General features: G+C 39.9%; 1 protein-coding gene across 2 annotated transcripts in view; it reads right to left on the bottom strand.

The window, feature by feature from the left end:
* The window catches only part of LOC124615885 (voltage-dependent calcium channel subunit alpha-2/delta-3), an 824,663-nt gene that overhangs the window by 512,348 nt on the left and 290,140 nt on the right, over positions 1-22,175 (bottom strand). The gene's annotated exons all lie outside the window — the stretch shown is intronic.

Here is a 22,175-nt window from a genome sequence, read left to right as displayed (position 1 = left end):
TTTGCAAATCACCAACATTGAAGGGGATTATATTTGCTTTTTGTAAGTTGACTTTTAGATTGTCATTTTCAAACTTTACCTTTGCAATATCTATAAATATTTTTACCTCTATGCCGAGATTAAGAATATCATTTCCCCAACAAACGCCTGAAGTGTCATCTGCATACATTGTCATGAAGGTATCATTTTTTACTGTCTTTGGGAAGTCATTGACGTTAACATATAAAGAGGAAGGGACCAATTATCGATCTCTGAGGCACACCAAATTTAATACTCCTGACTCTTGATGTATAACTTTTTAATGTTTCTCCACTATTGTGTGAAATTGAGGTACACTGTCTTCTGTTTTTTAAATATGATGTGATGAGGTGCAATAATTTTCCACTTACGCCATCTCTGGCCAGTTTTGACAGAAGTACCTTATGATCAACCCTATCAAAAGCCTTTGATAGGTCTAGGAAAACTCCAGTTACTTGCATGCCTTCATCAATTTTGTCAAGGCTTTCAGCATAAATTGAAGTGTTGCAGTCATGGTGCTACGACCACTTCTGAAACGATGCTGAAAATCTCCCAGGATGTTGTGCTTATTACAATGCTCTAACATATATTTCAGAACTATTTTTTCAATTAACTTGCTAAAAACAGAAGTTAAGGCAAATGGTCTGTAATTTTCTACTAGTTGTTTATCACCTTTTTTGTAGAGAGGTTTAACAATGGCTAATTTTAGTATGTCAGGGAACACTCCTTCTTTTAAGACACTATTTATTAGATGCACCAAGGGATATGCTAGATTGTTTTTGCACTGTATAAGTAAAAATTGAGAAATTTCATCCCATCCAGTGGATGTTTTGTTTTTACATTCTCTGATGAGTTGCAAAATATCCCTGATTTCAAGTTCATCTAGTTGATTAGCTTCAGAATTATCCTCAGCAAGACTTCCAACAGGTACTTCATCTGTGGTACAAAAGTCAGATTCTATGATATCTATGAAATAGTCATTAAAAATGTTACTGATCTCTTGAGGATTGGTGACATCAATATTGTCATTAGATATCTGTATGTTGATATTACCTTTTAGTTTTGTTTTACTATCTCTTATTTCATTTACTATTGACCAGCAGGTCTTGGAGATACAATCTGAATTTTGTATTTTCGAGTTAATCTTTTCAGCCTTCAATCTTTTGACTTGCTTGCAAAACTACATCTACATCTACATCCATACTCCGCAAGCCACCTGACGATGTGTGGTGGAGGGTACCTTGAGTACCTCTATCGGTTCTCCCTTCTATTCCAGTCTCATATTGTTCGTGGAAAGAAGGATTGTCGGTATGCCTCTGTGTGGGCTCTAATCTCTCTGATTTTATCCTCATGGTCTCTTCGCGAGATATACGTAGGATGCAGCAATATACTGCTTGACTCCTCAGTGAAGGTATGTTCTCGAAACTTCAAGAAAAGCTCGTACCAAGCTACTGAGTGTCTCTCCTGCAGAGTCTTCCACTGGAGTTTATCTATCATCTCCGTAATGCTTTCCCAATTACTAAACGATCCTGTAACGAAGTGTGCTGCTCTCCGTTGGATCTTCTCTATCTCTTCTATCAACCCTATCTGGTATGGATCCCACACTGCTGAGCAGTATTCAAGCAGTCGAACTAGCGTACTGTAACCTACTTCCTTTGTTTTCAGATTGCATTTCCTTAAGATTCTTCCAATGAATCTCAGTCTGGCATCTGCTTTACCGACGATCAACTTTATATGATCATTCCATTTTAAATCACTCCTAATGTGTACTCCCAGATAATTTATGGAATTAACTGCTTCCAGTTGCTGACCTGCTATTTTGTAGCTAAATGGTAAGGGATCTTTCTTTCTATGTATTCGCAGCACATTACACTTGTCTACATTGAAATTCAATTGCCATTCCCTGCACCATGCGTCAATTCGTTGCAGATCCTCCTGCATTTCAGTACAGTTTTCCATTGTTACAACCTCTCGATATACCACAGCATCATCCGCAAAAAGCCTTAGTGAACTTCCGATGTTATCCACAAGGTCATTTATGTATAATGTGAATAGCAATGGTCCTACGACACTCCCCTGCGGCACACCTGAAATCACTCTTACTTCGGAAGACTTCTCTCCATTGAGAAGGACATGCTGCATTCTGTTATCTAGGAACTCTTCAATCCAATCACACAATTGGTCTGATAGTCCGTATGCTCTTACTTTGTTCATTAAACGACTGTGGGGAACTGTATCGAACGCCTTGCGGAAGTCAAGAAACACAACATCTACCTGGGAACCCTTGTCTATGGCCCTCTGAATCTCGTGGGCGAATAGCGTGAGCTGGGTTTCACACGATGGTCTTTTTTGAAACCCATGCTGATTCCTACAGAGTAGATTTCTAGTCTCCAGAAAAGTCATTATACTCGAACATAATACGTGTTCCAAAATTCTACAACTGATCGATGTTAGAGATATAGGTCTATAGTTCTGCACATCCATTCGACGTCCCTTCTTGAAAACGGGGATGACCTGCGCCCTTTTCCAATCCTTTGGAATGCTATGCTCTTCTAGAGACCTACGGTACACCGCTGCAAGAAGGGGGCAAGTTCCTTCGCGTACTCTGTTTAAAATCGAACTGGTATCCCATCAGGTCCAGCGGCCTTTCCTCTTTTGAGTGATTTTAATTGTTTCTCTATCCCTCTGTCATCTATTTCAATATCTACCATTTTGTCATCTGTGCGACAATCTAGAGAAGGAACTACAGTGCAGTCTTCCTCTGTGAAACAGCTTTGGAAAAAGACATTTAGTATTTCGGCCTTCAGTCTGTCATCCTCTGTTTCAGTGCTATTTTGGTCACAGAGTGTCTGCACATTTTGTTTTGATCCACCTACCACTTTGACATAAGACCAAAATTTCTTAGGATATTCTGCCACGTCAGTACACAGAACTTTACTTTTGAATTCACTGAATGCCTCTCGCATAGCCCTCCTCACACTACATTTCGCTTCGCATAAATTTTGTTTGTCTGGTACTTGTATTGTTTGTATTTATCCCTGTGCTCATTGGTTTTGGTCTCTCTTTGTATCATATACATTTCTTCCATTTTTTCTTTCAGTTCTTTGGTGGTATTATCAAATTCCACGGGCTTGACTGTCTTGCCTTATTCTTATTAATATTTATCGTTCTGATGGGAATAGTATTATTTAGGTGATAAGATAATGTAGTGGTTCATGGTGTGGGTTCCTGTAGTCATGTCCTAGTTCATGAACCACGGGCAACGTATGAGTGGCCAAGTAAGTGGTCCCGACAGTCGAGATACCAGTTACTTTGGAATAAGGCTGGGCATCTCGGACATATTCTGAGTCGTGGTCACCTTTGTGCTCATACGGCAAAGACTACCAAATCCACCGGTTAGTCCCTCAGCCGTTAGGGGTAAAACCCAATGGGACTCGGGGCAAGTAAGGCTAGCAACCTGCTTCCCTGGTACTTTAAATATGATGCTGGCAACAATCAGAGCAAAATGCCTCGGACCTTTGGAGGTGACGGAGTCCCACCTCTAACTGACAAACCAGGGACTCCTAAGATACGACTTGGCAAACAAATGATAATGAGATGGGGAGCTATTAATATCAATGGGGGCTACTCTGGGAAGAAGGTAGAGCTGGCAGCGGCTGCAAGTAAGATGGGGCTGGATGTTTTAGCTGTTAGTGACATTCGGGTAAGGGGTGAGAAAGAAGAGGAAGTGGGAGAATACAAGGTCTACCTGTCAGGAGTCAAAGCAGGAATAGCACAATGGGGTGTAGGACTTTACATCAGGAAAGAAATGGAACCCAGCGTAGTTGCAATAAGGTATGTAAACGAACAACTGACGTGGATAGATTTGACAGTATCTAGCAAGAAAGTTAGGATTGTGTCAGTATATTCGCTTGTGAAGGGACAGATCAAGATAAGATGGATAGTTTTTATGAGGTACTCAGTGATGTAGTTGTTAGAGTAAAGGACAAGGACAGTGTTCTGCTCATGGGTGATTTTAACGCCAGGATTGGAAATTGAACAGAAGGGTATGAAAAGGTTATGGGTAAATTTGGAGAGGATATGGAGGCCAACAGGAACGGGAAACAACTCTTGGATTTCTGTGCCAGTATGGGCTTAGTAATCACAAACTCCTTTTTTAAACATAAGAACATTCACCGGTATACTTGGGAAAGCAGGGGAACCAGATCTGTCATCGACTATATAATAACAGATCAGGAATTCAGGAAGGCTGTGAGGGACACACATGTATTCAGGGGATTCTTTGATGACACTGATCATTATTTAATCTGCAGTGAAATTGGGATTGTGAGGCCGAAAGTGCAGGAGGTCAGGTCCATATGTAGGAGGATAAGAGTGGAGAAACTTCAGGATAAGGAAATAAGGCACAAGTACTTAACAGTGATCTCAGAAAGGTACCAGTTAGTTGAATATAGTCAATTACAGTCACTGGAAAAGGAATGGACAAGGTACAGGGACACAGTACTAGAAGTGGCTAAAGAATGTCTTGGAAAAGTAGTGTGTAAAAAGTAGGATGAAGCAAACAGCTTGGTGGAATGACACAGTCAAGGCAGCCTGTAAAAGGAAAAAGAAGGCGTATCAAAAATGGCTACATACTAGAACTCAGGTAGACAGAGAAAGTTACGTTGAAGAAAGAAACAAAGCCAAACAGATAATTGCAGCATCCAAGAAGAAATCTTGGGAAGACTTTGGAAACAGGTTGGAGACATTGGGTCAAGCTGCTGGAAAACCATTCTGGAGTGTAATTAGCAGTCTTCGAAAGGGAGGTAAGAAGGAAATGACAAGTATTTTGGACAGGTCAGGAAAACTGCTGGTGAATCCTGTGGATGCCTTGGGCAGATGAAGGGAATATTTTGAAGAGTTGCTCAATGTAGGTGAAAATACGATCAGTAATGTTTCAGATTTCGAGGTAGAATGGGATAGGAATGATGTTGGAAATAGGATCACATTCGAGGAAGTGGAGAAAATGGTCAATAGATTGCAGTGCAATAAAGCAGCTGGGGTGGATGAAGTAAAGTTGGAACTCATCAAATACAGTGGAATGTCAGGTCTTAAATTGCTACACAGGATAATTGAAATGGCCTGGGAGTCGGGACAGGTCCCATCAGACTGGACGAAAGCAGTAATCACACCAATCTTTAAACATGGAAACAGAAAAGATTGTAACAACTACAGAGGGATCTCTTTAATCAGTGTTGTGGGTAAAATCTTCTCAGGTATTGTTGAAAGGAAGGTGCAAGTATTAGTTGAGGACCAATTGGATGAAAATCAGTGTGGGTTTAGGCCTCTTAGAGGTTGTCAGGAGCAGATCTTTAGCTTATGGCAAATAATGGAGAAGTGTTATGAGTGGAACAGGGAATTGTATCTATGCTTTATAGATCTAGAAAAGGCATATGACCAGGTTCCTAGGAGGAAATTATTGTTTGTTCTACGAGATTCTGGAATAGGAGGCAAACTTTTGCAAGCAATTAAAGGTCTTTACATGGATAGTCAGGCAGCAGTCAGAGTTGACGGTAAATTGAGTTCATGGTTCAGAGTAGTTTCAGCGGTAAGACAAGGCTGCAACCTGTCTCCACTGTTGTTCATATTATTTATGGATCATATGTTGAAAACTATAGACTGGCTGGGTGAGATTAAGATATGTGAACACAAAATAAGCAGTCTTGCATATGCAGATGACTTAGTTGTGATGGCAGATTCGATTGAAAGTTTGCAGAGTAATATTTTAGAGCTAGATCAGAAATGTAAGGACTATGGTATGAAGATTAGCATCTCCAAAACGAAAGTAATGTCAGTGGGAAAGAGATATAAACGGATTGAGTGCCAAATAGGAGGAACAAAGTTAGAACAAGTGGACGGTTTCAAGTACTTAGGATGCATATTCTCACAGGATGGCAACATAGTGAAAGAACTGGAAGCAAGGTGTAGCAAAGCTAATGCAGTGAGCACTCAGCTACGATCTACTCTCTTCTGCAAGAAGGAAGTCAGTACCAAGACTAAGGTATCTGTGCACCGTTCAATCTTTCGACCAACTTTGTTGTATGGGAGGGAAAGCTGGGTGGATTCAGGTTACCTTATCAACAAGGTTGAGGTTACAGATATGAAAGTAGCTAGGATGATTGCAGGTACTAGTAGATGGGAACAATGGCAGGAGGGTGTCCACAATGAGGAATTCAGAAAAAAACTGGGAATGAACTCTATAGATGTAGCAGTCAGGGCAAACACGCTTAGATGGTGGGGTCATGTTACACGCATGGGAGAAGCAAGGTTACCCAAGAGACTCATGGGTTCAGCAGTAGAGGGTAGGAGGAGTCAGGGCAGACCAAGGAGAAGGTAGCTGGATTCAGTTAAGAATGATTTTGAAGTAATAGGTTTAACATCAGAAGAGGCACCAATGTTAGCACTGAATAGGGGATCATGGAGGAATTTTATAAGGGGGGCTATGCTCCAGACTGAACGCTGAAAGGCATAATCAGTCTTAAATGATGATGATGATGATGATAAGATAATGTACCTAGAAAGGCATCCCATTTATTATTCACTCCTTCAGCTTGAAATACTAGATGCCAAGATTCATGACCAAGGCTCTCTCTCAGTTTGGCAATGTTGATAACAGAGAGATTCCTTTTGTATTGATAAATTTTCTTTTGTTTTATACAAGGATCTCCCTTTAGTACTAATAGCTGGCCTAGATGGTCAGAGATGTGACCATTTACAACAGCAGCTGTAGCAATATTTTCACAATTAGTAATAACATGGTCTATATAGCTTATACTAGTTGGAGTGATTCTAGTGGGTATGTCTCCCAACAGATCTTTTGCACCATAAGAATAGATACAGTCTTTGAAGCATTTGCTTTCTTGGGAATCTTGTAACGTGTTGACATTAATATCCCCTAATAATATAACATTTATATGCTCTTGCTTGGACATTAATTTACATAATACTGTACATGTAAATTAAAAGTGCTGTGGCACATCATACAAAAGGAAACCAATAAAAGTGAGAAACAAATGACCATATTGTCTTTTTCACACAAACAGCTGAAAATTTAATTCAAATGAACTCCACTGTGATTTAACAGCAAGCAAATACGTGAACTTTACTACATGCACATATAAACATGTTTGTCTTTCTTTGGAAACACTAGATTTAAGTGGCATTCAATGCCCTCTAGTACACTACACTGCATACGATCCAATGGACTAAATAAATAGATAAACACATTTTTCTACAATAAATGTAAATGTGAAATGGTGAATGTGGAAATACTACTGCTGGATGAGTTTAACGGTTACTCATACCAAGAACATGTATGCAATTATTGCCGTCCCACATGATTTCCAATGTCCCACACCACCATCAAATGATCAGTGATGCATTCCAAAACACAAAGTTGCCAGAAATCTGCCTTGAACAGGGAGATCACAAATCAAGAAAGAATTTTGGAATGCTGCACTAGCCAAAGTCTATGTCACTGGAGGCGCTGTATGGAGTTGAAAGCTCTTCAATTAGCCATTCTCGATTTCCCAAACATCAACAAATTCCATCCACTTAGTCAGTAAATTTTGCATCCCCTTCAAGATTATGATACCAACTGTAGGCAGCAAATGAAGTTTGATTCTTACATACTTCTAACTTTCTATTCTGAATGTTGTTTTCTGAAGAGTGTAATTTGTATATCAACAAATACACTTCGCATTAGTAGTCCAATTGTTCCTCCACTGACAAAAACTTTGCAAACAGCAAAACACCCAGCTAATTATGGAGTAGTATGGGATGTAAAGCCATTATGACACTGGTTCATACTCTTTCGGGGGCTATAAAGAGTATAAACTCCATGACAATGATGGGCATTTCTGTAAAATCCCAGCAGTTGAAATCCAGTCTTGCACAGTACCATCAATGAATACACCACCATAGAGAGGTTTCAGTTTTAAGGAACTAAATAACATCCAATACAAACCAATAAAACTGGCCATAAGTGATTTCAATTGCCACAGTTCATCACTGGAGCTAAAGGACAAGACTAGAGATCTTGCAGATTGGCTTGAAACATCATGCATGCCATGAAGAACAAACTCTTTGTATGTCAACATGTAGCATACACGAAAAGAGAGATATTTTACACAGAACCAATCTTTCACACTCAGCACTGACCTATCACCTGTGCTGTGATGACAAAGACAGTTTCATTCAAAAAATATTTTAATTTTAAGACAGCAAACTGGAATAGTTTCATAGGCAATCCACATAGTGAAACAGAACATGTGAAAGCTGTTCCAGAAAAGTATCATCAGTTTTTTGACTTAATGAAAACCATCTCAGGAAGACACTCCCTAGCTGCTACAGAACTACATATACTTCATGACTTTATAAAGAATCAAAGGCAAAGCTGGAGAAGTTCGAAACTGTTATTCACTGTAGTCCCCTTCCATGAAGAAACAATTCAGACAGGCAAACAAATGACATACTATATATGCCGAGGAAGAGAACGAAGAAACAGAATAGGCATCACAAAGGAATTAACTGAATGGGTCAAAAATTGGTAGATGTAGATTGCATGTACAGAAAAACAAATGATTACAATTTCAGAGAAATTCGATGATTTACTCAAGAGAAAGATCTTCACAAATGAGCAAGTCAATAATGCATTGGTCCACTTCTGGCACTTATGCAAGTTTGGCACTGATTGAGAGTGTTGTTGGACATCCTTCTGAGGGATATTTTGCCAAATTTTGTCCATCTGGCGCATTAGGTCATCAAAATCCTGAGCTGGTTGGAGAGCATTGCCCATAATGTTCCAAACATTTTCAATCAAGGAAGGGATCTGATGACCTTGCTGCTGAAGGTAGGGTTAGGCAAGCAAGGAGAGAACAGTAGAAACTCTCGCTGTGTGCAAGCAGGCATTATCTTGCACACATGTATGCCCAGGATGGCTTGCCATGAAGGGCAACAAAGTGGGGAATAGAATATCATCAACATACTGCCATTCTGTAAGGGTGTTGTGGATGAAAAGGGATGGAGGGAGGGAGGGAGGGAGCATGTACATAAGTTAACAGAGTCACATGGGGCCAGCAACCAGTGGCTCAATTCCTCCTTCAGCAAGCGAGTCGTAATCGGCTAGTGTTGCAGTACATTAATAAATATAATTGCTAACTCAACACATTCTTCATGATCTTCAAAGGTTAATTTGTTAATTTCCATAAGAGCATTAAAACAGTTACTCACAGTATCAAGTAACTTGGGTGGCTGGCAAATGAGATTAGGCGATTGTGTAGAACAAAGAGGGAATTACATCAAAATGTTAGAAACAGTCACAATTAAGATAGAACAGGCCATTACAAACAGTACTGTAAGATGCTTAAAACTGTCAATATGAAGACAAAAATCATGTGGTATGCACATGGAATAGCCAGTCCCCAGGATAAAATTAAAACAATTTGATCAGGCCTGAGTCTGGTCATCAGCAGAAGGTTGAGAATGTAAAGTCAATAAGAAGCAAAAATGTTTCTGTAGCTGGTAGGTCACACATATGTACAGTATTTAAAAATCACTTTCCCAATGTAGCAGCTGAATTAAATAAAAAAACTTAGTTTCTACAGGAAACCATAAAACTCTCTTAGAAAATAGCTTTCCATGACTGATATCTGAAACACACCTCCTCAATATGAACAAGGCAGGTCTTCTTTGATTTAACTTTAGCATTTTATTATGTTGAACACAAAATATTATTGCAGAAGTTGGACCATTATGCAATAATACGAATAGCTCACAACTGGTTCCTCTCCTATTTTAAGAAGAGGCATCAAAGTGTTATTCTCCACAGTAATGAGAATAGCTATGAAGTGGCATCTGATTTGGGTGTAGTAAAGTGGAGGGTAACTCAGAGGTCAGTGCTCAGACCCCTACTGTTCCTTACACATATAAATGACATGCCTTCTAATACGACAGGTGATTCTAAAATGCTTCTGCTTGCTCTTGATACCAGCTTCATAGAGAACGATGCTATGTGCAACATAGGCAATGTATCACATAGCTAAGTTCATGGCTTGTAGAAAATAAATTGATGCTAGATCACACTAAGGCTCAGTTTTTGCAGTTTCTAACTTACAATTCACCTAAAACTGAGATTTTGATTACACACAGTGGGTGTGAGATGAGCGAGTCTGAAATATCCAAATACCTAGGTGTTCCAATAGATGATAAGCTGTTATGGAAATATCATTTCCCGGATCTTGTTCAAAAACTGAATGCCGTTGTATTTGCCATTAGAACAGTGTCTGCAATAAATGATAGTCCACCACGTACACTAGCCCGCTTTGCTTAATTTCGTTCACTTATGACACAGAATTATATTCTGGGGTAACTCCCCATACACAAACAGTATTTTTGTCTCATAAATGCACAGTTTGAGCAATATATAGTGTAAGTTCACGAACCTCTTGTCAACCACCATTCAGGAGTCTGAGAATTCTGACACTGGCTTCTCAATAAGATTTTCTTTAATGCCATCTGTTGTTAACAATATGAGCTAAAAAACTAAACTCTGCCCCCAACAGGCTATGAGGGCCCAATGGTAGCCATCGGCCACTGTGTCATCCTCAGCCCAAAGGTATCACTGGATGTGGATATGGAATGGCATGTGGTCAGTATAATGCTCTCCTGGCCATATGTCAGCCATGACCGGAACAGCGACTTCTCACAGTCAAGCAGCTCCTCAGTCTGCCTCACAAGGCCTAAGTGCACCCCACTTGCCAACAGCACTCGGCAGACCAGATGGTTGCCCATCCAAGTGTTAGCCCAGCCCGACGGCACGTAACTTCGGTGATCTGATGGGAACCAATGTTACCACAGCAGCAAAGGCAACAGTATGAGCTTAACCCCAAGAATCATCAGTTTTCACTCAGTTAACACTCCACAGAAATCCAATCTGCATTTGGATTACACCTCCTTGACTCTTTTACAGAAAGGCATACTGTATTTTTGTTGAAACCATTTTCATTAAGTTACCACAAGAATTAAAAAATCTTAGCATTTATCTTCAAACTTTTAAGTCTAAACTGAAGAACTTCCTTGTGGCTCCCTCCTCCTACTGCGTCAGTGAGTCCCTCAAAAAAATTTACGCAAATTCCTCAGCTAAATTGTTGATTATGCTAACATACACTCAGCAGCTTGTTGTCTGCAATGGATTCATGTAAATTTTATTTTATTTATTATTTCCTTTTCTGGTGCTAATTTCATGTACTGACTCTATCCATGACCAAGGAGACTTGCTCCTCATTTTGGACCTACAGAACACGTGCGTGTGCGTCTGTGTGTGTGTGTGTGTGTGTGTGTGTGTGTGTGTGTGCGCGTGTGCGTGTGCGTGTGCGTAAAAAATAACATTTGTAACATAATTATACGAGGGCTATCCACAAAGTACATTATGTTTTGGAATTAAAAATAAATGAAGTATTGGAATTTTTTTTATTATATACAGATGAAAGCCACACTTAAATACTACTTTTCTACATAATTGCCATTTAAATTAAGGCACTTATCGTAGCGATGGACGAGCTTGGAAATTCCTTCGTCTTAAAATTCGGCCGCCTGCGCCTTCAACCACGTGGTTACCTCTTCTGGGACAGAAAAGGTGTGGTTTTTGTGGATTTCCTGGAAAGAGGCACTACAATAAACTCTCAAAGGTATTGCCAAACTCTGCACAACCTCAGAAGAGCAATACAAAACAAGCGCAGGGGAAAGTTGGGCTCAAAGATCTTGCTGATTCACGACAACGCTCGGGCCCACACGGCAAATGCCACTCGTGAAGTTCTCGAATCTTTTAAGTGGGAGTTGTTTCCTCATCCGCCGTACAGTCCCGACCTGGCACCGAGCGACTTCCACTTATTCCCAGCAATGAAGAAGTGGTTCGCTATGAAGGGTTTTGATGACGACGCACAGCTTCAAGAAGAGGTAACCACGTGGTTGTAGGCACAGGCGGCCGAATTTTACGACGAAGGAATTTCCAAGCTCGTCCATCGCTACGATAAGTGCCTTAATTTAAATGGCAACTATGTAGAAAAGTAGTATTTAATTGTGGCTTTCATCTGTATATAATAAAAAAATTTCCAATACTTTATTTATTTTTAATTCCAAAACGTAGTGTACTTTGTGGATAGCCCTTGTAGTAGGAAAGTTCTGGTAAAATGTAAATACTTAAGGAGTGAAGACCACTCAGTGAAAAGCATAAGTGTTGACTCGTTGACAGGTATCTGTGCGTGTGCGCCACACACACACACACACACACACACACACACACACACACACACACACACAGCACACAGCACACACACACACACAGCTAGATGCACAATACCGCCGACATACACAGAGCTAGATGCACAATACCGCTGTTCAGCGGGTGGATGTGGGGGACTTGAGTCATTAGATAGAGAGAGAAACATGAGGCAGGAAGTAGGTTTGATGGTGGGTAGCTAGTGATTGGACGGAATACAGCCTGTTTGCTAGCTAGGAATGTGGGAGGATGGGATGGCAAGTGCAAGGGCAAGGCATGTAATCCACAAGTGTCAAAGCCAGTTGGGAGAGGTGCACAATGAAGGTGACATGGAGATACAAATTGGGAGTGGGGTGATATGACAGAGGGAGGTAAACTGTTGATTGGAGGTTGTGGGAATCATGAGCTAATGAAGGCTGAGGGCAGGAGGGTCATGGGAATGAAGGATTGTAACAAGGACATCACCTATTTGCGGGGTTCAGAAAAGCTGGTGGTGGAGGGAAGGACACAGCATTATCCTTGCAACATATCCTTCTCTCCTGTAACCCTCCTGGCCTCAATCTCTCTTAACCCACTGTCCCCACAACCCTCAACCAACAATTTCTGCTTCCTCTGTTCCACCATCCTTGCCAAATTCACATCTGCACATCACCTCTACATTGTGCACCACTCTCCACCGGCTCTGATACCTGTGCATCACATGCCTAGCCAATATACCTGCCACCCCTCCCTCTAGCCAGGAAAGCTAGTGCCTCCCTCCCAGTCACTAGCTACCCACCCACATCCCCTCTTCCCACCTCTCTTCCTCTACCCACCCTACCCCACACAACTCCTTCCCCCCAGCCCCATCCCAACCCACCTGCAGAACAGCAATTCTGGCACTGTGCGTCCAGCCGTCACTATGTACGGGTACAGGCATGTGAGTGGGTGTGCGTGTGCTCGTGTGTGTGTGTGTGTGTGTGTGTGTGTGTGTGTGTGTTGTAGCCGTTGACTCACCGCATCTGCTTTTCAGTGAGCAGTCTCACTCACTCCTTAAGTATTTACAAATTAGTAACATAGACATGAAGCATAAGCCATGTAAGCTCCTGAAAAACCTCCATGATGACCATTACAGAGTTTCTGCTGGAGTGACCAATGTAACCTGCAACCAACTAGCTCATCACCTGCTGCTAAATGGAAATTTCCAAAGGAAGGTCTGAAAAGGCAAAGCTACATAGATATGTTGAAGAGAGTGACTATCCTGTTTACCCTTACACTTTAGAGAAACTGCAGGCTGCCGTGCAATGCTTGAAGAATAACTCAGTTGCACGCCTAGATGACCCATAGACCCAAGGGAGAGACAAGTAAAGAGATTGGAATGAAGAACTGAAAAGGGGATCTTAAATCTACATAATAAACAACTGTGTTTTAACACTACAATTACTCAAAATCTGCCATGAGGCCAAAGACGTAGCTTATTGAAATCTGAAGTCCCTGACAGACCCCCAAGAATTTTTAACCAGTCCCATTTCTGTATCATCTCTACAAATTGTTGGGAAGAAATATCAGCAAAACATCAAGATATGTAGTGTGGTCCCTCATTGAACACCACACAAGGATTTCACCCAGGAAGATCATTGTGTGGCCAGATCCTTAACCTGACTCAATATCTACACACCGGTTATGAAGGGAGTATATTCAGGATGTACATGTGGACAAGAAAAAAAAATTCCCGGGTTTTTCCTGGATTTCCCAGTTAAAAATACACTTTCTCCCGGATGAAAATACACTTTTTCCATGTTAAGTAATAGTATACTTTTCCTCGGAACTGTAAAACGTATGAACCCTTTCAATGCTTGTGGTTTTATACACCTGCATCGAATTTCCCGGCACTTTAGAAAACGAAAGTCAGGGGAAAAAACAAGTTTTGGTAAGATGTCTGATGTGCAGCAACATGTACACTGCATATTTTCATATTACAAAAGTATAAATGCGAATACCACCAAACACCGCATGTTACTTTCCGAAGGATTGAAATCGAGATTGCGACGCGCTTTTGTAAGCCAGTCATAGCTCATGTCAAGCAATCTCGCCAGCCGATGTCAGCGGATATTCAGAGCATAGGACACATGATGTAGTCAGCCAATAGCAAGATCACTGTTAAGTAGCGCGAACACACAAATAGGAAAAGGTGATGGTTTAAATTAATGTACATAGTGTTTCTACAAGAAAAGAAAAGCTTTCACGTATAATATTGAGATTAATAAGCTGCAGGAGAAGCTAAGCTTTCACACATAATGTTGATCTTTATTGCGCACACAAATGTGCCAGTAAAATTTTTAACAACGACATAAACGTCTGATCTTCTGGGCTCGAAAATATTCTAAATGGTCGTCCCCAAAGATTTAAAGTTTGAATGAGAGTGAAACCTCCGATTTAAGAAATTCATTGGACATTCGTGCACAGAGTTCATCTTGTGTAAAAGGAAATTTAATTTACTTGAAAGTATCGCTTTTCAAACAACCATTTGGAATATTTTCCCGCGACCTGTTAGAAATAGATTAGTTTCAGCAGTTGCGCCAGATGACGGGCGTCGCCGCGCTTGCGCAGCTACGATGACACAGGAAGCCCGGATGTTTGTACATGTAAAACATTAAAAGATCTTACATTATGTCATAAAAGAAACAAGACACCAGACTATATTTCAACAGCATGGGATTTTTGTGTACCAGACTAAAATGCAGAGTTCGGCTTAAAGTGCATATACGTATGTTCAGATTCAGATTTACATTTTCTTGGAGTACCAGTACTGCAATATCTCATGTCTGGTTCTTTATTATGGAATACCACATGCGCTAGAAGATGAAAACGAGAACTTGAAATGTAGCAAACAGTTGAAACTAATCAATAGTGTGGAATTAAACACTTCGTTTCAAATAAATTGACAGTCTCAGCAGAAAAGATTAATGAAAGTCAAATTTCTTTAACAAACCAACAAAAATAACTTCACTGTTCTCCAAGGCAATTAATGCTTGACTTTCAGAAAGGTGGAAACAAAATAAAATCTGAAACTAATAACATATTTTAGCCTTCCATAATTATGTGAATGTATTTTAATTCACTTGATAGCTCCCGGCCACAGAAATCCGTTATGCTTTCATTTGACGTGAGAGCAATAAACGAAGAGGAAACAGCAAAATCACTTAACGTAAAGACGGGTCACGTGGAGACTACCCCCTCCAAACAACAACTCAGACTGCTCTGCACATCGGGTCCGGATCTACGATATTTCCGAACCGGGGCAATATTAGATAGTGGCGTTCCCCCTCCATCGAGCGTTAGAGGTAGCATGTCAAAAATTTAAAAAATCGACTTTTCAAAAATATCTTCATTTTGTAGTGCACATCTTTCTGATGAGTCTGATACATAAAACATATATGATCGAGGGCACATAAGACATTTTATTTCATCTTAAGTATGCCAAAGTACAGCGCCACGTCTCTTCACACAGCATTCTTCCGTCACACGTCTCTGTATTTTGCTCTGTAAAATTCAAATGTGTAATATTTTGTAATGGGTGCCATCAAACTATATTCAGGCCAGTGGAAATTAAAATGTCCTGTGGTGCCTCTCCTGCTCCCAGTCGGCCGGTTTGACATCCTGCCCCTCTTAAAAAATCTCGCAATTAATAGTGGATGGGATTATTCGTAATCGGGAGAACAAGCATTCTTCAGAAAATTTGCAGTCTTTACTGCCTATTAGCTAATAACTTGCTGTTTCAAGTGACATAAAACTAAATATAGGATACATAAAACGAGTAAAAGCAAGAGACAAGCAAGACAGTACACATTTCCTCAATCCTCAAGTCCTAGCATTTTTTTCTCTCTAACCTTGCCACAGCTTTATATGGCGTACTTTCCTTTTGGGAAAGAATATATTACCTCATCAAAGTTCGCCAACGTTTTGCTACATGAAAAAATGAAATGTCGTTGTCTAGTACCACAAAAGCTGTTAATACAAATAGTACCCAAGACTGGTGTGGTTTCTTGATCTAATTACGTGTATTTTGTCACTGTGTGCTAGAAAAAACGAAATAGGCCTGCCTAATATTGCAGCAATTGTTACACACACCAAATAAACGAGACTGTTTAGGCAAAATGGTCATTTTTATAACATGACAGAATATAATTCACAAAGAACCAATATCAAATGCCTATTAGGCCTACTACAAGCAAAAAGTTTTATGTTAGGAAACTGTTTCACATTTCATTCACACTCTCTAGCTTCTGAAGCATGAGATGGAAAAGTAGCAGTACGAAATTTTTATATAAATTTGGAATCATCATATTCTTCCGTAATTTGTGAGTCTCCGTATCTTCTCCTTCTTCGTTCTAACAAACAATCTTGTCACCACTAATTCTGTAACTATTCCTACCAGTGTCAAAATTTATTCTCTGGTTAACTTCAGTAACCCTGCTACAATCACCGGCTTAGTTATCCCGCATTTGTTCTCCAGTTAGGCGTTATTACGTGTTCGTACAATGCATTTTCCGCGCTACTCCCAGAATAGAACTTTAGTGGCTGCTAGCCACGGACTTATAACTGGCCCTTAGTAGTGTAGCGGTCTGGCCAAAAGTGTTTTGTCAAAATTTCATTTTCTTGGATACACGGAGAAGACAATACATAATCTTAGTTGCCTGTTATTCCTGTTAGTCGTTTATTTCCACTCTGGTAGTTTGAATCTATGAAATTCGCTAGTAGTTATAACAATGCTGATCATTTGCAAACCCAATCACATTAACAGCGTTTGTCATTCACCCTTTCGGCTTTATTCGCTCAGCTCGTATAGACCCTGTCCCCTTTTGTCTACAGGAAAGTTAATTTCTAGATGCGACGGATGCTGGGCACTTTGTGAAACAAGGTTTTTTCCTCAATAATATGAATTTGGTGCCCCGCCCCCCACTGAAACTGCCACAGGGGGCATATACCCCGGTTTGCCCCCGCCCCATAGTTTCGGGCCTGTTGAGCATACGTGAATATGCCAGCTTAGGCGCACCAGCAATAGTTTACCAGGTAGCATCTGGCTGCTTGCTGCAATTGCTTGTACAGCAAACTGCCACACTTCTGTAGTCAGAAGCGGTAGAAGGTACTACTCATATGCGACTCAACTGCACATGTGGATAAGCTCGCTCGCAACTGTTCCACATTAAATTCAATGCTAGCATTACAGGCAAAATTGACAGTATAAAAATTCCACAAGAGGCAAATATCTTTAAAGGCAAATAAGAAACAGATACAGAATCAGGAAGAAACTAGACAAACTGGCTCTGTGTAAAGATCCCTGACAGCTAGCAGTGCTGTTGCCAGCTTTCAGCTTCTTAGTGCTAACGACTGCATACAAAAACAGTAGTCACCCATGTCAACAGTGAAGCATTGCCATAGAAATTTTAACTGAGGAAGGTGTACAAAGACCAAGTGTCCAACCCACTGCAACTGTCGTGGACCTTCTTATGCTGACTCGACTGTAGTAATGAGTGGGATCTGTTTACCTAATGGCTGACAAATGAAAAAATTGGAGCAGAAATCATCAGTTTCTGGACATGTGTCAAATTTTGGGTGTACAGCATGAAGTTTCACGGTATGTCCCATATTCTAACAAGCATAAAGGACACACGTAAACCAATGATTGTGATTACGTCCCTCATGTACTCAACAATTCACATTCCACATACAAATGAGTGAAGATCCAGACAACACATAGAACAAGTAGTGTTATTTTTGCCTATTGTGTGGGATTGTTTGCACATTCTTTAGATTAAAATAAAATGTGGCGGCAGAGAGGCATGAACAAAATTAATATAACTAATTATTTTAATATTCTAGTTCACATTCTCCTTTGATCTTATTTTTATTCCCTGTTTCCACTGCGAATATGTGTGCAGAGAGACAAAATAAATAACTACACCAAACTTCAATGTGAAACTGTCCCAATTCTTAGAAGCTGTTCACAGTGAACATGCAATCTGTGTGAACTATGCAGACAAATTTGTAGAATTATTAGAGGAAACAAAAAGAAGCATTTTTGCTATGTGACTAATATCACAGGTGCACCATTTCCCACCTAGATTTCCTTGACATGTTCGATGCTAGATTTCCCTTACACCAATGTTCACAGTTGTTTTGACTGGTTTGTATGTAACACATTGACAATGGAATCCGATTTGTAATAAAATTAAACCTTTCTGCTGGGAAGGGTAAGTATTCATCACTGCTAGCAGTGTCCACATTCCTGGATAAAAAAATTACATTACTATTGTGGGATTCAGAAGGAGGGATTTAAGGCTTGCTCTGCTGATGAGACTACTGACATGCTGCAGAAGCTGAATATTGAACAGTAGTTGCGTTTGTGTGAGTGTGTGTGTGTGCGTGTGTGTATGTATGTGTGTCTACTGCTGACAAAGGCTTTAATGGCCAAAAGCTATAATTGTGTGAATCTTTTTATTATGCCTATCGCGACTCTGCATCTCCACTATATGGTGAGTAGCAACTTTCCTTGTTACATTCCATCCTGGCTTTTCCATTTTTTTAACAGTAGTTTTGTGTGTTCATAGTGAAACAATATTCACGGAAAAAATATGAGTTCTCCCCCCTCATGAACCATGGACCTTGCCACTTGTGGGGAGGCTTGTGTGCGTCAGTGATGTAGATAACCGCACAGCAGGTCTAACCACAATGGAGGTGTATCTGTTGAGAGTACAGACCAACATTTGGTTCCTGAAGAGGGGCAGCAGCCTTTTCAGTAGTTGCAGGGGAACAGTCTGGATGACTGACTGGACTGGCCTTGTAACATCAACCAAAACAGCGTTGCTGCAATGGTACTGCAAATGGCTGAAAGCACAGTGAAACTACAGCCTTAATTTTCCCCAAGGGCACACAGTTTCACTGTATGGTTAAATGACGATGGCATCCTCTTGGGTAAAATACAGTATAACCTCGCTCTTACATTCCCGGAATTAATGTTTTCCTGCTGTTTATGACATTTTTTATTGGTCTCATCAAATTTCCTATGCCCACAATGTTAATTTGCACCCAATTTTGCATCAACATATTTATAATTTTTCCACAATTTACACATTACAAAAAAACATTTGTGGAGAAAAAATGATGCTGGCATTATGTTGACTGTCTGGAAGTGTTATATGTGGTTAAGTTTCTTGACACCAAGGGAATCTACTCAGCAGATTTGAACTGGTAAATGTGTAAAAGTTGGAACAATTCATGCCGTATGGCCTGCCACTGCCAAGCTCTACTTGGCATTGTGGCTGACAGGAGTAACTAGGTTCGTTCGAATGAAGATATCATGACCAATCACTACCATTTCCAAACTGTCTATTGCACAAATGCAGTTTTGTGATTGTTGTGATCATTGTGACACCATTGTCGAACCATATTTAGCGTGTTTCAGCGTATGGCCACTTGGAGCACTCAAATGTTTTTAGTGTAAATACAGCACCAGTTACGTATGTTATTCATGCTGAGCAAAATGTGTTTTGAAAATTTATTCTTGTTACCAAGTGCTGTATTTACATACATATTTTTTATGATATTACACAAACAAATAAACAATGTCAGTGATAATTTCCGTGTGTGTGTGTGTGTGTGTGTGTGTGTGTGTGTGTGTGTGTGTGTGTGGTTTTCTACATAACTGATCAGGCACAGTACCTGACAACCTCAAAGAGATGACTACAGTGCAAGAGACACAAAATCACATATTCAAATACGGCACAAAATACTTATGTACATATTTGCACTTGACAACGAGAAAAAATTCTTGAAATGCACAGTGCTAAGCATGAAAAAATATGTAACTATTGATGTATTTCAATATTTAACCCTAGGATGCATGGTGCTGAAAACACACATGAATGCATATGCAGGGCCTCCAAGGCCCTGCCCTAATTTACAATTTTCCTCTTTTCATATAATCATTCTTTGGAGTTATATTTATTTCTGTCAAATTTATTGTCATATTGAAAGTTTCCTAAGATACAGTAACAGGAACCGGTGGGTCTGATTAACTTTTTATAATTTTTTTTAAAAAAACTCTAAGAGTGACTTTTTATTAGTTACACCCATTTACATACAACATATACAAATAATTTTATTAATTCACTTATTGCAGTTTACTTATTGCAGTTTACATTTTATAACATTAATTACATCCAGTTTCTTCAATTAAAACATACTCATTATTCACAATATTATGTATATAGGCAATATTTTGACAAAAAGTCATTGTTCATTGTTCACATAAAATTGCATTTCTCTTAGTTTTCAACATGTGACAAACAAGAAGCACAAAGAACGCCACTATGTTCCTTACAAATGTTGGTTTTACACTTAATGCATGTCATAGCACTTTTCCTGTGTTTATTATATGGACAATAATTGCATCTTCTTCTTTTTCCTGGAACAGGTAGTTGGTTCGGCAATATGACATCTTTTTGAACACCACATCTTTGCATGACATCAACGATTTTCTTTGGAAGATTAGGGATCTGAATACGAAGTTCCATTAGTGGTCTTACCATTTCCTCTGCTAAATCTCTTAGGAACAAACGCCTTTTATCACTTCTTCCACTACAGTATGTCATATGTTGGGTGGAAAACAAAATTTCACTGTTCATTGCTGCAACGTCCATCATATTCATCCATAATGCAAATGGCCATCTCCTTGTTTGTGTCTTGCGTGTGTAATAACGAATTTTCTGGTCCATTTGATCTACTCCAACCTTCGTAGAGCTGTAGAACTTTATTATATCTGGTTTCTTTTTTGCATGAGTTTCATCAGTGTTTCTGTCGTGATGCATTGTGATAATGAGAACTACAGACTTTTTCTATTTGGGAACATAACTCAACATTGTAATGTCACCTCTAAATGCAAACAAAGAGGAATGAATCACTCTTCAGGCAGATGGTTTCATCTCGTTAGGAATTTCTGGTTTATTTTGTTTGATTGTTCCCACCACTGTAATTTGCTTCTGAAGCATCTCTTCTGCCAGCTGCACACTAGTAAAGAAGTTGTCAACAGTAATATTTTTTGATGATCCTTGAATGGTTTAGCAAGATCTTTCACCACATTCAATCCAAGATTTTTCTGAATAGGTTCATGGGGCTTCCTTCCCATGTAAACAATTCCGTCTAAAGCATATGCAGATGTAGCATCACATAACCAAAATATTTTTATGCCATACTTGGCTGGTTTAGAGGGCATATACTGGGTGAAGCTGCATCTTCCACGGAATGGGACTAGCTGTTCGTCAACCGTGAGCGAATCATTGGGAATCAATCTATTTCTACACTTGTCAAGAAATAGTTCCCATACATAGCGAACAGTAGCAAGTTTGTCATCTGCAGATCGAGCTTCACAGGTACGCCTGTCATCAAATCTAATCATTCTCCTTATATCCTCGAATCTATTTACTGACATGGTGGGCTTATATGTAGGATTTGCCTTTTCATCCAAGAATAATTCTCTAATAGGGACATCCAAACTCTTCAACACCAGAAAGCAGTAAAAGACCAAGAAAACCCTCCATTTCAGCAAGCAAAACGTTTTTCCACGTTTTACCACGTAAAGCAGCCACTCTTCTGCCTTCAATATTTGTGCAGTTGATGATTTCCTCTAGTATTTCCTTGGAGATGAAATAGTTCCAGGCATCCTTAGGTTCAAACCAGGGGCTGGACCAGGTGCCTTCTTTATGATATTATGGACAGGCATACGAAAAGTTACAGGAGGATCTAATTTCCAAATCGTTCCATTCCGACTAATGTATGTATGGTCTTCTGTACCTTTCTGTGG

This window comes from Schistocerca americana, chromosome 5 (genome assembly GCF_021461395.2).
Source record: "Schistocerca americana isolate TAMUIC-IGC-003095 chromosome 5, iqSchAmer2.1, whole genome shotgun sequence".
NCBI classification, from domain to species: Eukaryota; Metazoa; Arthropoda; class Insecta; order Orthoptera; family Acrididae; genus Schistocerca; species Schistocerca americana.
The sequence above is the reverse complement of the archived record's forward strand: the minus strand, read 5'-3'. Positions and strand labels throughout refer to the sequence as shown.